Below are 15319 nucleotides of genomic sequence, written 5' to 3' on the forward strand. Positions count from 1 at the left end.
CTGTTAACGTGTGTGCAGGCGGTGGTTTGTACAGACAGTAGTTGTATAAATACACAGTTGTGGATTAATCCAATATTCACAATAATAATTGAAAGTGAGTGGGGTTAAACTCCAGCCCAAAAACGCTATATCATGTAATTGGCAATTTAAACACTCCACTTTTCAAAATAGTGTAGCAGATTCCTGTACAAGACTGTTATGAGGTATCCCACAGTGCGGTATGTGTGTAAAGTCCACCTACATGTCAGGGATGAAAACGGCGTCACAGAGAGAACACACCGTTCTGACCAGGCAGCATTTACCAGTGTACCTCGTATCAAATCCACGCTAAAATGTGATCTGTCCGACGGCGCTAACTTCCAGGACCAAAGCTCCTATAACAATTGGGTCTCTAGATACCCAAGAAAGAGGACAGAATGGATGGGGTGTGTTAGGAGCGCCTAGTAAATGGCCAGGTCTAAGTGTGTGGATTAGAAATGCTGGTATTGCACAATAAGATGATCCTATACTTACAATAATAGGATCCTTAAATTATACAAATTAACAAGTTTAATATCACATATAATGACAGCAGGTAATTACAGGTTAAAAAAGCATAAAAGTATATGGATCCATAGTACTTATTAAAAAACAATCTAACAATGGCAGTAATAAAATGATGCTGTTACAACAATAATAATGATAAAAGGGCAAGAATATAAAAGAATAGAAAACAAAGGAACAATACAAATGAGATACAGGAATAATAATTGTGTGCGATGTCTAGTGATAGTCAATGTGATAGACAGTGATAAATATATATAAACATGTGAAAATGAACCAAAAATAATACAAATAAATTGGAAGTCCTGTAAAAATCAGTGAAAAAAATGGTTGTGAAACCGTTGAAAAAAATTTTTTAAAATATATATGGTAATACCAGTGAAGAAGAATATATATGTGTTAAAAATCCAATAAAAATGAAAATAAAAATGTAAATAAGTCAGAAAGTCCTTGTAATCCAAATGTCAATCCAAAGAAAATGTAAGTAAATCCAATTATATGATGGTGATATTAAAAAGTGATCCAACAGTGAAAAAATCCAATATTAAAAACAAATGCAAAAAAATGTGATATGTTCAGAAAGTCAATCAACAGTGATCGCTGGGTATTAAAAATATATACAAACAAACTTCATAAAAAATGAAAAAATCAAATCCTGTGAAAAAAAGGAGAAGATCCAATCCCTGTGAAAAAAGAAAAAATACAACATAGAGCAGTATTGTTTAAAATAAGCTTACAGTTATAGGAATAAAACTCACCATATATGCCAACGCGTTTCGGCCCACCAATAGGGCCTTTTTCAAGACTGATATATGGTAGGTGAGAGTGCTTGTTATATACCTATTTAGATTAGAAAATTGCGCCAAAATTACCCTAATTGCGCCAAAAAAAGACCTTTTGAACCGGAAGTGGAAATAAACCGGATGTGGGGATTAGTTGTGTTGCTGGGATTTGGTTTACCCCATTTTTACGATATTATAGTGATTTGGTTTATCCCATTTTGCAATCAAATCCCTTTGAGCAACAAGTAGTACACACAACCGTTAAGCAGCCAATGCCTGTCTCCAGCTGCAGTATCTAGTAACACTCACAGTTTAGCGTATGCGTCTTGCTTGTCACTGGGCTTGTCACTGGAGAGCTGCTGCACCTTGCCTTCTCGGCGTCCTCATCGATCCTCCTTACAGAACACACGCTGTTCTGCCCCTAAGCTCCTCCCTCTGATGTCCAATCTGTAAAGACTCCCTTGTCAGCTCCCTTGGGGTATACCGGAACACAGTGCAGTGGAAGGGAGTCCCAGTACTCCACGTTTAAAATGAAAAAAGAAGAAAGTTCCAAAACCCTCTTGCCAAAAACGTTGTGGTAGTAACACTTAGGTTAAAATAAAAGAGACTTTATTAAATGGTAATCCTTGGACAAACAACAGGACTCCAAAGGTTAAAATAGGTGATACAAAGTTTAAGATCAATTCAAATCAAATTAAGAGAGAATACAAACTATAAACACTGCACATATATTTAACTAATACTCATATGAGCAAAAAATGTGTGAAAAAGTCCACAGGTCGTCCTGCAACTGCGAAACAATATGTGACAGGCAGGCAGTTCTCTCGACAACGGTGGATCAAAAAGGTACTCACAAACGGAGATGAACATCCAGTGCAATACAACATGGACAGAGGCTTCAGAGCCACTCAGCTGACTCAAACAATCCAGAAGAGCAGCTGGGCCACGAAGGGGCTTGTCTCCAGTGATGTCACAGCTTCCGGTACCAGCAAAAGGAACACGGCCAGTAGTGTAGTAGCACTTACGATAAGTCTACGTAATGTGGGCTCCCAAGTATATATCCAATAATAGAGGAAGAGCAAGGTTCAGATAAAAAGTGGATTTATTAAAATAAGATAAAAATGTTGCACAGCAATGCGTTTCTCGGCACAAGCTGCCGTCTCATCAGGCTGTATACTATATAATACAACCTTGCTCTATTTAAAACCCTCAGGTAGCCAATCAAGCTGTCTGCAGATTGCACACCCGCAACATCAATTGATGCCTATTGGATGGTCCCACATTATGTATACTTATCGTAAGTGCTACTACACTACTGGCCGTGTTCCTTTTGCTGGTACCGGAAGCTGTGACATCACTGGAGATGAGCCCCTTCGTGGCACAGCTGCTCTGTTGGATTGTTTGAGTCAGCCGAGCGGCTCTGAAGCCGCGGTCCGTGTTGTATTGCACTGGATGTGCATCTCGGTTTGTGAGTACCTTTTTTACTGCTGCTACACGCTATTGCATTGTCTTTGAGTTATTGCATCAAAGGGTGCCTCTTCTATTTTTGTCTTATAGGATTCGATACTTTAAGGAAGTGTCTATCTGCCAATAAGCCATAGCAGCAGTAACCACATGTCAGTCAATGAGCATTTTAAGGAAGTGCCTATCTGCCAAAAAGTCATAGCAGCAGTAACCATATGTCAGCCAATGAGCATTTGCAGGAAGTGCCTATCTGCCAAAAAGCCATAGCAGCAGTAACCACATGTCAGCCAATGAGCATTTGCAGGAAGTGCCTATCTACCAATAATCAATTGCAAACAGTAACCACCTGTCAGACAATGAACATTTGCAGGAAGTACACAACTGATTATAAATTGATGTCCACCGCCTCCTCAGTGGAGGCATCCAAATTAAGGAGCAGCGGTCTTAAGAATGCTGCTTCTTAACTCCTGTTTCTTGGGAGCCTGAAGGCTCGCGCGGAAACAGGGATATACGGCCTCGTTTGGGCCGTGATAAATCGGCCCCCATGGGCGTATATGAAATTGTCTTTCTAATTCCAGTGCAATTCTGTAAAGATTTTCGCACTACACTTCTCTCTCAGGTTTTTCTTTCCAACTAAAAGGTGGTAAGCTGTTCTCAAAACACTCCAAATACTTTAAGGGACATGAAACTCAATCATTTTCTTTCATAATTCAGATAAAGAAGTAAATAAAAAAATAAAAAATCCAATTTACTTCTTTTATCAAATTTGCTTAATTCTTTTGTTATTCCTTGTTGAAGAGATATCTAGATAGGTAGTGTGCATGTCTAGAGCACTACATGACAGGAAATAGCGCTGCCATCCAGTGTTCTTTCTAATGAATAACATTGTTGCGAATATAGTACAGCAGACACATGCTTTCTCCTGAGCTTACCTTTTTTTACTAAGGATAACAAGAAAATGAAGAAAATTTGATGATCAAAGTAAATTGGAAAATTGTTTAAAATTGTATGCTCTATCTGAATTATGAAAGATAAACTTTTATTATTTTGTCTCTTTAACACTTTGAGTGCTAATGACGGCTCTGAGCCATCACAGAGTTTCCCACTCTGGTGCTAATGACTGCTCAGAGCCGTCACTAACACTCTCCCACCTTGAGGGAGATCTGGGGGCTCCCACCCGCTCCTACTCTGGCGATCGTGCCTGTAGAGTGACAGGCATCGCCGAGGCTTCCCGTTTTGCATGGTGACGTCACGTGCAATAACGTGATGACGTCACCGCACAACTTTATTTATACTTAACAATGTTAAGTATAGGAGCAGGGGGCATGCTGCTTAGAAGCCTGTATCTCAGGCATCTAAGCAGCTACAGACCCCCAAGACCCACCGTTGGAAAGGTAATCTAATCGTCTAACCTTTCCAACAGTGTAAGTCTTGGGTGTCTGAAAAAAAAATAGAAAAAAAGTAAAAAATAAATTGTTCAAAAAATAAAAAAAAAATTAAAAATATTAGCACCCAGGTGGGAAAGTGCTTAGCACTCAAAGGGTTAATACCCTAATCGAAAAACACATGCATACGAAAATATATGTGAATGTAAGATGCTATATGGAGAAAGCAAGATAATGTGATTTATATTGGCTGCAGCATTTAATTTTGAAAGTGCGCCCCCTGCTCCCTGCTAACTTTGCTTTATGGAGCAAAGTGTCCCTATCCATCGAGCTCCATAACTTTCAATAGGAGCCATCTTGCCACTCGTAAGGACTGCCCCTTTTTTATGATCATTCGACCAGGACAGCCCATGCGAGGGGTCGATGAGAAAAGCCACGTCTGATCTGGCGAGCTTTAGACCATCGAGCTCTAGGTCTGAGACTGACTGCTATACAGATGCTATGCACTAAAGGGCTCATTTTGAAGCAGATAGGGGGATGTTTGATCTTGCAGGCATTGCTGTAAGCTTTTTTTAATTTAAAAAGAGAAGCTGTAATAAAATCTCATCATGAAGCAAACAGATATAAATATGATAGCACCCTAAGGCTGGGAAATGTTGGTATGTCGCACATTACTGGATCTCTGTACAAGCCACTGATACAGAAATAAATTAACATGTTTTTAAAAGCCCTGCCTAAGATTCCTAGTAGTGAAAACTGGGGTGTCGCCTCATAAAAACATAGCTAACTATAAAATATTTCCCAACCTATAAAAAATGCACATTGATAGGCTAGAAATAAAAGAATTGTTATGTGTTTTTGGGCGTTCCAGGCATAATCTCTAGCAGGGCTGACCAACCTTTTAATCCTAGGGGCCATAATGGAATATTGTCTCTTAAAGGGACAGTCTACACCAGAATTTGTTTAAAATGATACATAATTTATTACCCATTCCCCAGTTTTGCATAACCAACACAGTTATATTAATACACTTTTTACCTCTGTGATTACCTTGTATCTAAGCCTCTGCAGACTTCCCCCTTATTTCAATTCTTTTGACAGACTTGCATTTTAACCAATCAGTACTGACTTCTAGGTAACTCCACGGACGGGAGCACAATGTTATCTTTATAGCAAACATGAACTTACGCCCTCTAGTTGTGAAAAAAAAGTCAAAATGCATTCAGATAAGAGGCGGCGTTAAAGGACTAAGAAATTTGCATATGAGCCTCCTTGGTTTAGCTTTCAACTAAGATTATCAAGAGAACAAAGCAAAATTGATGATAAAAGTAAATTGGAAAGTTGTTTAAAATTACATGCCCTATCTGAATCATGAAAGTTTAATTTTGACTAGACTGTCCCTTTAATTAAGCAATCACGGGCGCGATCCGATATAGATCGCAGTTTGCGGCTCAAGCGAGGGAACCCGCGTCGCCCGCAGTTTCAGCTCGCAACTCGAGCCATCCAATATGCGGCGCCGTCAGTTGCTAAAGTGGCGCAAGTCTCACAAACCAGCAATGTCCAGAAATCTGCGTAAGTACAGATTTTTGGAGTCGCCAGTGACTTGCGCCACGTTAGAAACTGCCGGCGCCAACAAAACCTGACTAAAGTATGAAATCACCCGCACTGTCTAACACGCCTCCTAAACATAGCCCGACACATCTAACCCTCTATCCGCTATCCCCCCTCACTAGCCTAACAATAAAAAAGTTATTAACCCCTAAACCACCGCTCCCGTACCCCGCCGCAACCTAATAAAGTTATTAACCCCTAAACCGTCGCTCCCGTACCCCGCCGCCAGCTATATTAAATCTATAACCCCCTAAAGTGAGCCCCTAACACCGCCGCCATCTCTATTAAAATTATTAACCCCTAATGTAAGCCCCTTACACCGCCGCCATCTATATTAAAATTATTAACCCCTAATGTAAGCCTCTAACACTGCCGCCATCTCTATTAAAATTATTAACCCCTAATCTAATCCCCCTATACCGCCGCCAGCTATATTAATATTATTAACCCCTAATGTAAACCCCTTACACCGCCGCCATCTCTATTAAAATGATTAACCCCTAATTTAATCTACCTACCCCGCCGCCAGCTATGTTATCTATATTAACCCTAAGTATATTATAGTTAATATAGGTATTACATTATATATATTAACTATATTAACCCTAATTATATTAGGGTTAATATAGTTAATATAGTTACTATAGTATTTATATTAACTATATTAACTCTATCTAACCCTAACACCCCTAACTAAATTTATATTATATTAATCTAATTCATATTATAAACTAAAATATTCCTATTTAAATCTAAATACTTACCTATAAAATAAACCCTAAGATAGCTACAATATAATTAATAATTACATTGTAGCTATGTTAGGGTTAATATTTATTTTACAGGTAAATTGTTAATTATTTTAACTAGGTCTAATAGCTATTAAATAGTTATTAACTATTTAATATCTACCTAGTTAAAATAATTACCCAATTACCTGTAAAATAAATCCTAACCTAAGTTACAAATACACCTACACTATCAAGAAATTAAATAAACTACAAATATCTATCTAAAAATACAATTAAATTAACTAAACTAAATTACAAAAACAAACAAACACTAAATTACAAAAAATAAAAACAAGATTACAAGATTAATAATAAAGCCCCCCAAAATAAAAAAATTCCCTGCCCTATTCTAAATTAAAAAAATTTCAAAGCTCTTTACCTTACCAGCCCTTTAAAGGGCCTTTTGTGGGGCATGCCCCAAAGAATTCAGCTCTTTTGCATTTAAAAACATATACAATACCCCCCCCATTACAACCCACCACCCACATACCCCTATTCTAAACCCACCCAAACCCCCCTTAAAAAGCCTAACACTACCCCCCTGAAGATCTCCCTACCTTGTCTTCACCACACCGGGCCGAACTCCTCATCCGATCCGGGCGATGTCTTCCTCCAAGCGGCAAAGAAGAATTCTTCCTCCGGCGATGTCTTCCTCCAAGTGGCAAAGAAGAATTCTTCCTCAGGCGACGTCTTCCTCCAAGCGGCAGCAAAGTCTTCATCCTTCCGGCGGCATCTTCAATCTTCTTTCTTCACTCCGCCGCCGCGGAGCATCCATCCCGGCCGACGACTGAACGACGAATGAGGTACCTTTAAATGACGTCATCCAAGATGGTGTCCGCCGAATTCTTCTTTGCCGCTTGGAGGAAGACATCGCCCGGATCGGATGAGGAGTTCGGCCCGGTGTGGTGAAGACAAGGTAGGGAGATCTTCAGGGGGTTAGTGTTAGGCTTTTTTAAGGGGGGTTTGGGTGGGTTTAGAATAGGGGTATGTGGGTGGTGGGTTGTAATGGGGGGGGTATTGTATATGTTTTTAAATGCAAAAGAGCTGAATTCTTTGGGGCATGCCCCACAAAAGGCGCTTTTAAGGGCTGGTAAGGTAAAGAGCTTTGAAATTTTTTTAATTTAGAATAGGGCAGGGAATTTTTTTTATTTTGGGGGGCTTTATTATTTTATTAGGGGGCTTAGAATAGGTGTAATTAGCTTAAAAATCTTGTAATCTTTTTTTTATTTTTTGTAATTTAGTGTTTTTTTTTTTGTAATTTAGTTTAGTTAATTTAATTGTATTTTTAGATAGATGTTTGTAGTTTATTTAATTTATTGATAGTGTAGGTGTATTTGTAACTTAGGTTAGGATTTATTTTACAGGTAATTGGGTAATTATTTTAACTAGGTAGATATTAAATAGTTAATAACTATTTAATAGCTATTATACCTAGTTAAAATAATTAACAATTTACCTGTAAAATAAATATTAACCCTAACATAGCTACAATGTAATTATTAATTATATTGTAGCTATCTTAGGGTTTATTTTATAGGTAAGTATTTAGATTTAAATAGGAATATTTTAGTTTATAAATGAATTAGATTAATTTAATATAAATTTAGTTAGGGGTGTTAGGGTTAGATAGAGTTAATATAGTTAATATAAATACTATAGTAACTATATTAACTATATTAACCCTAATATAATTAGGGTTAATATAGTTAATATATATAATGTAATACCTATATTAACTATAATATACTTAGGGTTAATATAGATAACATAGCTGGCGGCGGGGTAGGTAGATTAAATTAGGGGTTAATCATTTTAATAGAGATGGCGGCGGTGTAAGGGGCTTACATTAGGGGTTAATAATATTAATATAGCTGGCGGCGGTATAGGGGGATTAGATTAGGGGTTAATATTTTTTATATAGGTGGCGGCGGTGTAAGGGGTCAGATTAGGGGATGGATAAGGTAGATGACAGCGGTTTTAGGGGTTCACATTAGGCGATAGATAAGATAGATGGCGGCGGTTTTAGGGGCTCACAGTAGGGGGTTAGTTTATGTAGATGGCGGCGGGGTCCGGGAGCGGCGGTTTAGGGGTTAATAACTTTATTAGGGATTTGGGGGGGGGGGGGATCGCGGTTGACAGGTAGATAGACATTGCGCATGCGTTAGGTGTAAGGTTTTATTTAGCAGATCGCGGGTGACAGGTAGATAGACATTGCGCATGCGTTAGGTGTTAGGTTTATTTTCTAGTTAGTTTAGGGAGTTACGGGGCTCCAATAGTCAGCGTAAGGCTTCTTACGGCTGCTTTTTGTGGCGAGGTGAAAATGGAGTAAGATTTCTCCATTTTCGCCACGTAAGTCCTTACGCTGCATATTGGATACCAAACTGCGCTGGTTTGGTATACCTGCCTATAGCCCAAAAAACTACGGGCGACGGCAGAAATATACGGGCGTAACTTCTAGGTTACGCCGTATATAGGATACCAAACCAGCGCAAATATTGGCATCGCCGGCTTTTGTGGGCGACGATTTTTATCGGATCGACCCCCACATTTTAGAAATAGTATTTTAGAATAAAAGTGCATATCGTACTTACATATGAATACAGTACATTTTAAAAGAGCAATGTCTTGACAAGTTACATGCAATTGCTATAGTTTATAGAAGTGCCAATATCTATACTATAATCGCGTTTGTAACGTGTCTGTCGCCGTTGGCAGTTGCACACGCATCCTCAAAGGAATGTTGGCAGCACGAGGCAGCCAACATACTGCGCGCACAGCCAAAATAATTCACCTGGATGCAGCAAAGCTGCATTCAGGTGGATTCCGAAAATGGCAGGGTGGTGAAAGAATCCACCAAAGGTGGATTCTTTCACCACCCTACGAATCCACCGGGATGCAGCGAAGGCAAACAGAGCATTACAAAAAAAAAAAAAATAACCGCCCACAATAAGTATTTAAAAAAACAACAACCGCCCGTACGAACTATTAAGAAAACAAATAAACTAACCGCCCGAACAAAGTATTAAGAAAAAAAAAAAGTACAATGTTATCTTTATGGCCTTCGCTGTGGATGAAGATGATGGACCCACCTGGAAGAAGACCTTCTCCGCCGGACTTCTGAAACCGTGAGTACCTATTTGGGGCTTTAGTGTTAGGTTTAGGTTTTATTTTTTTTTGTTTGTTTTTTTTTAGATTAGGGTTCATTGGTCAATTTCAAAAAAGGTGAATGCCCTTTTAAGGGAAGTGAAAAAGAGCTGAATGCCCTTTTAAGGGCAATGCACATACAAATGTCCCTTTAGGGGCAATGAGTAGTTTAGGTTTATTAGTGTTAGTTTTTTTTGGGGGGGGGGGTTAGTGGGTGGGGGGTTTTACTGTTAGGGGGGACTTTGTTTACTTTTAATGTAAAAGAGCTGATTTCTTTAGGGCAATGCCCTACAAAAAGCCCTTTTAAGGGCTATTGGTAGTTTAGTATTAGATTAAGGGATATTTTTATTTTGGGGGGGATTTTTTATTTTTATAGGGGTATTAGTTTAGGTTTAATTTTATTATTTTGGATAGTTTTGTTTATTTTTTTCAGTATTTTTACTTTTTTATTTTTTGTAGCTTGGGGGGGTTACATTTTTAACACATAGACTGCCCTCTGGGCAGGCTTATCAACTAGTCTTTTGATAAAAGAGATGTTCAATGCAGTAAAATGTGAAAATGTCCCAAAATATTAAATATATTGAAATGTGAAACTTTTAAAATTCCTGTGCCACCCTCTCATTACCACCAACACTATAATAATCTCTTCTCTGCCACAACAACTTTCTAATTCACTTCCATAATCAAAATATGAGCAATCTTTTTATGTGCACACTTTCTGAGGTGCCAGCTCCTTCTGAGCATGGGCAAGAATTCACAGTAAATACGTATATGAATTTTGTGATTGGTTGATGGCGGTCATATGACACAGGGGGAAGAAACATTGAACTAACTTTAAAATTTGTCAGAAAAATAAAAAATATACTGCTCCTCTAGAGTGTTCAGTTCTGACATTAAACCTTATTTAATTACGGATTTAATTGATCAAGACAATGCAGGAATCTTAGAGTAGAGAAGGGGGAGCCTTATAGGGATTTCATATAGGAGATCTTGGATTAATGCAGAACAAGGATCCTGGAAGTTTAGAGGATTTATGGTTGGGTTAAATTTGATGGAGGAAGGTTAATTCATTTAGTGTGATTAAGTTTATAAGTAAATTAGTTTATTTGGCAAGTGAAGTGGAATTAATTAAAGGTACAATAAAGTAAAAAATTAACTTTCATTATTCTAAAAGAGTATGTGATTTTAAACAACTTTCCAATTTAGTTATATTATCAAGTTTGTGCTGTTCTCTTTGTATGCTTTGTTGAAGAGTATGTAGGCTCCGGAGCAGCAGTGCAGTGCAGTGCAGTGCAGAGCAGCATCCAGTAGTGCACCATAGCTCCTGACATTTGTACTGCTGCTCACGATAGCAAGAGAACAAAGCAAATGTGACAATAGAAATAAATATGAAAGCTGTTTAAAAATGCATGCTCTTTCTGAATCATGAAACATCAATTTTAACTTTACAGTTGCTTTAAAGGGACAGTATACACCTATTTGCATATAACTGCATGTAATAGACACTACTATAAAGAAGAATATGCACAGATACTGATATAAAAATCCAGTATAAAACCTTTTAAAAACTTACTTAGAAGCTCCCAGTTTAGCTCTGTTGTCGATGAGTTTAGACTGAGACACCCAGTTTAATGGGCTGAGGAAGCAGGAAGAGAAATTCCCCTCCCCTGCATATGAAAAGACTCATTAGACAAAAAGGAGCAAGCTTGTATCTGCAGTGTATACATCAGTATACATCTAAATCGTTGGGGCTTGATTAGGAGTCTGAGGAGCCTATTTAACAAAGGTCTGTCGGACCTGATCCGACAGTGCGGATCAGGTCCGACAGACCTCGCTGAATGCGGAGAGCAATACGCTCTCCGTATTCAGCATTGCTCCAGCAGCTCTTGTGAGCTGCTGGTGCAACGCCGCCCCCTGCAGATTCGCAGCCAATCGGCCGCCAGCAGGGGGTACCAATCAACCCGATCGTACTCGATCGGGTTGAATTGCGGCGATGTCTGTCCGCCTGCTCAGAGCAGGCGGACAGATTATGGAGCATCGGTCTTTAGACCGCTGCTTCATAACTGGTGTTTCTGGCGAGCCGGAGCTCGATAAATGGGCCCCTGAAAATCAGCACAATGTTATTTAAAAATAAGCAAAACTATATTTTTTTACAAAAACACTCCTAGATGGGCTACAACTAACATTTATGTAAAGAAAAATTTAATTTACAATGTCCCTTTCAGATAGGAGATTTTGCAGAGGGGAGATTCAAGCAATAGGCGGTATTAATTAAAAAGGAGGGTCTTGCATTGTGGGAAATCTGCTGGAATTCTTCATATTAGCCAGCAGAAATATTATTTTTAATCTAAGCTGCCACAGGGAACAATTTCTTATTATTACACGTACTGATGTCTTCTTATGTTAGAAAAAATTAGATTAACGAAAACAGTTATTACATGTATACATACAAAGTATACAAACATAATATTTCATTACAAATTATAAATATGATATCTTAAAGGGACAGTCAACATTCTTATTAACGTTACATAATGTTACATAATTCTGCAGTATGTGCTTCCGTGCTGGGTAAAGAACGTTGACGGCCCTTTAATTCTCTTTAAAAAAAAAGTCATCATAATGTTTCATTGTTATTTTACTGACATAAAAATAATAAAACAAAATACAAATACTCTTACCCCATTGCATGAATGATAATTAGTAATAACTAAATATGCCAGTTATCATTATTAGCTACTATGTGCAAATATATAATTTTACTTTCTATATATTGTTTGAAACTAAATCATATTTCTTGACTTTCCATAGTTGTTGCTTTGAATATAAAAATGAACATAAGCTTAAAAAAACAAAAAAATATTTCATGATTCAGATAGAGAATACAATTTTAAACAAGTTTTCAATTAACTTCTATTATTTAATTTGCTTTCTTCTCTTGTTATCCTTTGCTGAAATGTTTATCTAGGCAAGCTCAGGAGCAGCACAGAACCTAGGTTCTAGCTGTTGATTGGTGGCTGCATATATATGTTGATTGTGATTGGCTCACACGTGTTCAGTTAGAAACCATTAGTGCATTGCTTCTCCTTCAACAAATTATGCCAAGAGAATAAAACAAATTAGATAAGAGAAGTAAATTAGAAAGTTGTTTAAAATTATATTCGCTATCTGAATCATGAAAGAAAAAATTTGGGTTTTATGTCCCTTTAACTTGTATCAACTACAGTTTGCTCCATTAAAGGGACGTGAAATCCAAAATGTATCTTTCAATATTCAGACCATCATACAAAATTGGGCTTCATGCAAACTTTACGTCGGACAGATATAAAATAATTTATTCCTCTCCATGCTGAAAAAAGTCTTAATGATATTATCCTAAAACTCAGTAATATTATTTAGCCCCATTGGCTTTAGAGTTTGCGTTTTACAAAGCCGATATATTTTGTTGTTTTAATTGAATTTAATAAAACACATATCACCCCTTCTAGTATCTCCATTCTCACCCTCTATCCCAGTGCAATGCAAACATCACAGTATTTTGTTACGGTGTAATGTGAATTATCTGGGTGTGACGTGCAGTAGACGCCATTTTTAATGTCTTTTTGTACAGCCTATGTACTGACGTCAACAGCAACAACTTAAAGGGACTTGAAACCTAACATTTATTTATGATTCAGATAGAGCATACAATTTTAAACAACTTTTTAATGTGCAACCATGATCTAATTTGCTTTTTGCTCTCTTGCTATTCTTTGTTGAAAAGCATACGCAGGTAGGCTCAGGAGCAGCAATGCACTACTGGGAGCTAGATGCTGATTGGTGGCTGCACATACATACCTTGTGTCTTTGGCTTACATTATGTTTTCAGCTAGCTCCTAGTGGCGCATTACTGCTCCTTCAAAAAAGAAAACCAAGAGAATGAATCAAATTTGAGAACAGAAGTAAATTGGAAAGCTGTTTAAAATCACATGTTCTATCTGAATCATGAAAGAAAAAAAATTGGGTTTCCTGTTACTTTAAAAATAAATAAATTAAGAAAAAAAACAAGTTCCATAAAACTATTATGATTGAATATACATTTTTTCCAAACAGTAGTATCTGTGTAAGGACATAAACTACATTTAAAATGTTCCTTCAGCATTAGCTATGTACCAATGGTTCCTTAGATGCTGTGTTCCTGACCACAGGGGCGTAACTACAGGGGTCTCAGAGGTTTCAATTGATACAGGGCCCACACTTCTAAGGGGCTCATCTTGGCCAAGCAATCAGTAGTGGCATCACTCTAACTGCATCATGTCTGACACCTCTGCAAATCAGGCTCACAGTTTAAGTGTATGGATTTGCCATTACAATATGGTTGCAGGGTTTCAAAGATGGCCCCCATGGTATTGCTTTACAAAAAAATGGCCACCATATTTACACAAGAAGGTTTGCATATCCTCTGATGTAGACAAACCAAGGAGTAAGAATGACACAAAGTCACAATGGAGCAGTTCTTTTCATTTAGGTGACAGCATCTACTGATTCCAGACAGCCAGAAAGGAAGTTGTTAAAATGGGGGTCCTCGCCTTAGCCTTTGTAATGGGGCATAGCAAGGCCTATTTTTGCCCCTGTCAGCCAACTAAATATGGTGCTTAAATCTCTTCAAATTCTTATTCCCCCTGTTATAGGTCCTATTAGTTTTTCTACAAAAAATGGAAATATTGGGGATACAGTAAAAGGAAATAATGAGGTTTCAGGGAATTACCTAGAAAACTCGGTGCTGCCCCTATTAAATATTAGTTACACAAAAAAAAGGGAGAAAGACAGATAGGGGCTAATAAGCACTCTTTCCTAATATGAATGTGACAGCTGATATGATCAACTGTACTATGAATGAGGTAATTATAAGTTAAAACATAACTTTAATACATGTCTTAAGAAAAAGAACCCCTCACCAAATTACCCACCACAAAACTCTAAAAAGATAAGAAACACTGTAAGTCACTCCCCTGTGTTCCTGGCCAATAACAGGAAGCATCGGCTTTAGGTGCCAGGAGCAACTCACACAGTGGTCTTATCAAAATAAACTTTACAAACGCGTTTCGGACGCTAAACAGGCCTTTCTCAATGTATTATTGTTTTGACAAACTGAGCACTAAATATCATATCCTTTTAAACCCTTTCTCATAGTGTATCAGCCTATTACGTGGTATCTCTGATACACACCCCCATGTGAGCCTATCATATCCCTCACCTGTTCATCAAAGGGGCGTGACTGTCATCACTATATGTAAATTGGGTTAGAGCCATATGATGTCTGTTGACCAATCAGCAATATCTCCAATACACGCCTCAAAACAAGCCTAACATATCTATCACCGGCTCGTCAGCGGGGCGTGACTGTCCTCATGTACGTGCTGATTGGTTCCAATCCTAGTGACGTTATCAATATGGGAGGTCTCAATATTCATAAATACTGGGACATGTCTTGCATTTAATTTAACAAATCCTCTCATGTTTCATTTAGATACCCGAAATAGGAAATTCAATAGATTGGATTTAGTGAAAATTTCATAAGTGACGATGCCTGGGGCTCATTTTTTTTTGGTTAAAATGT

The sequence above is a fragment of the Bombina bombina genome, chromosome 8 (assembly GCF_027579735.1).
Source record: "Bombina bombina isolate aBomBom1 chromosome 8, aBomBom1.pri, whole genome shotgun sequence".
NCBI classification, from domain to species: Eukaryota; Metazoa; Chordata; class Amphibia; order Anura; family Bombinatoridae; genus Bombina; species Bombina bombina.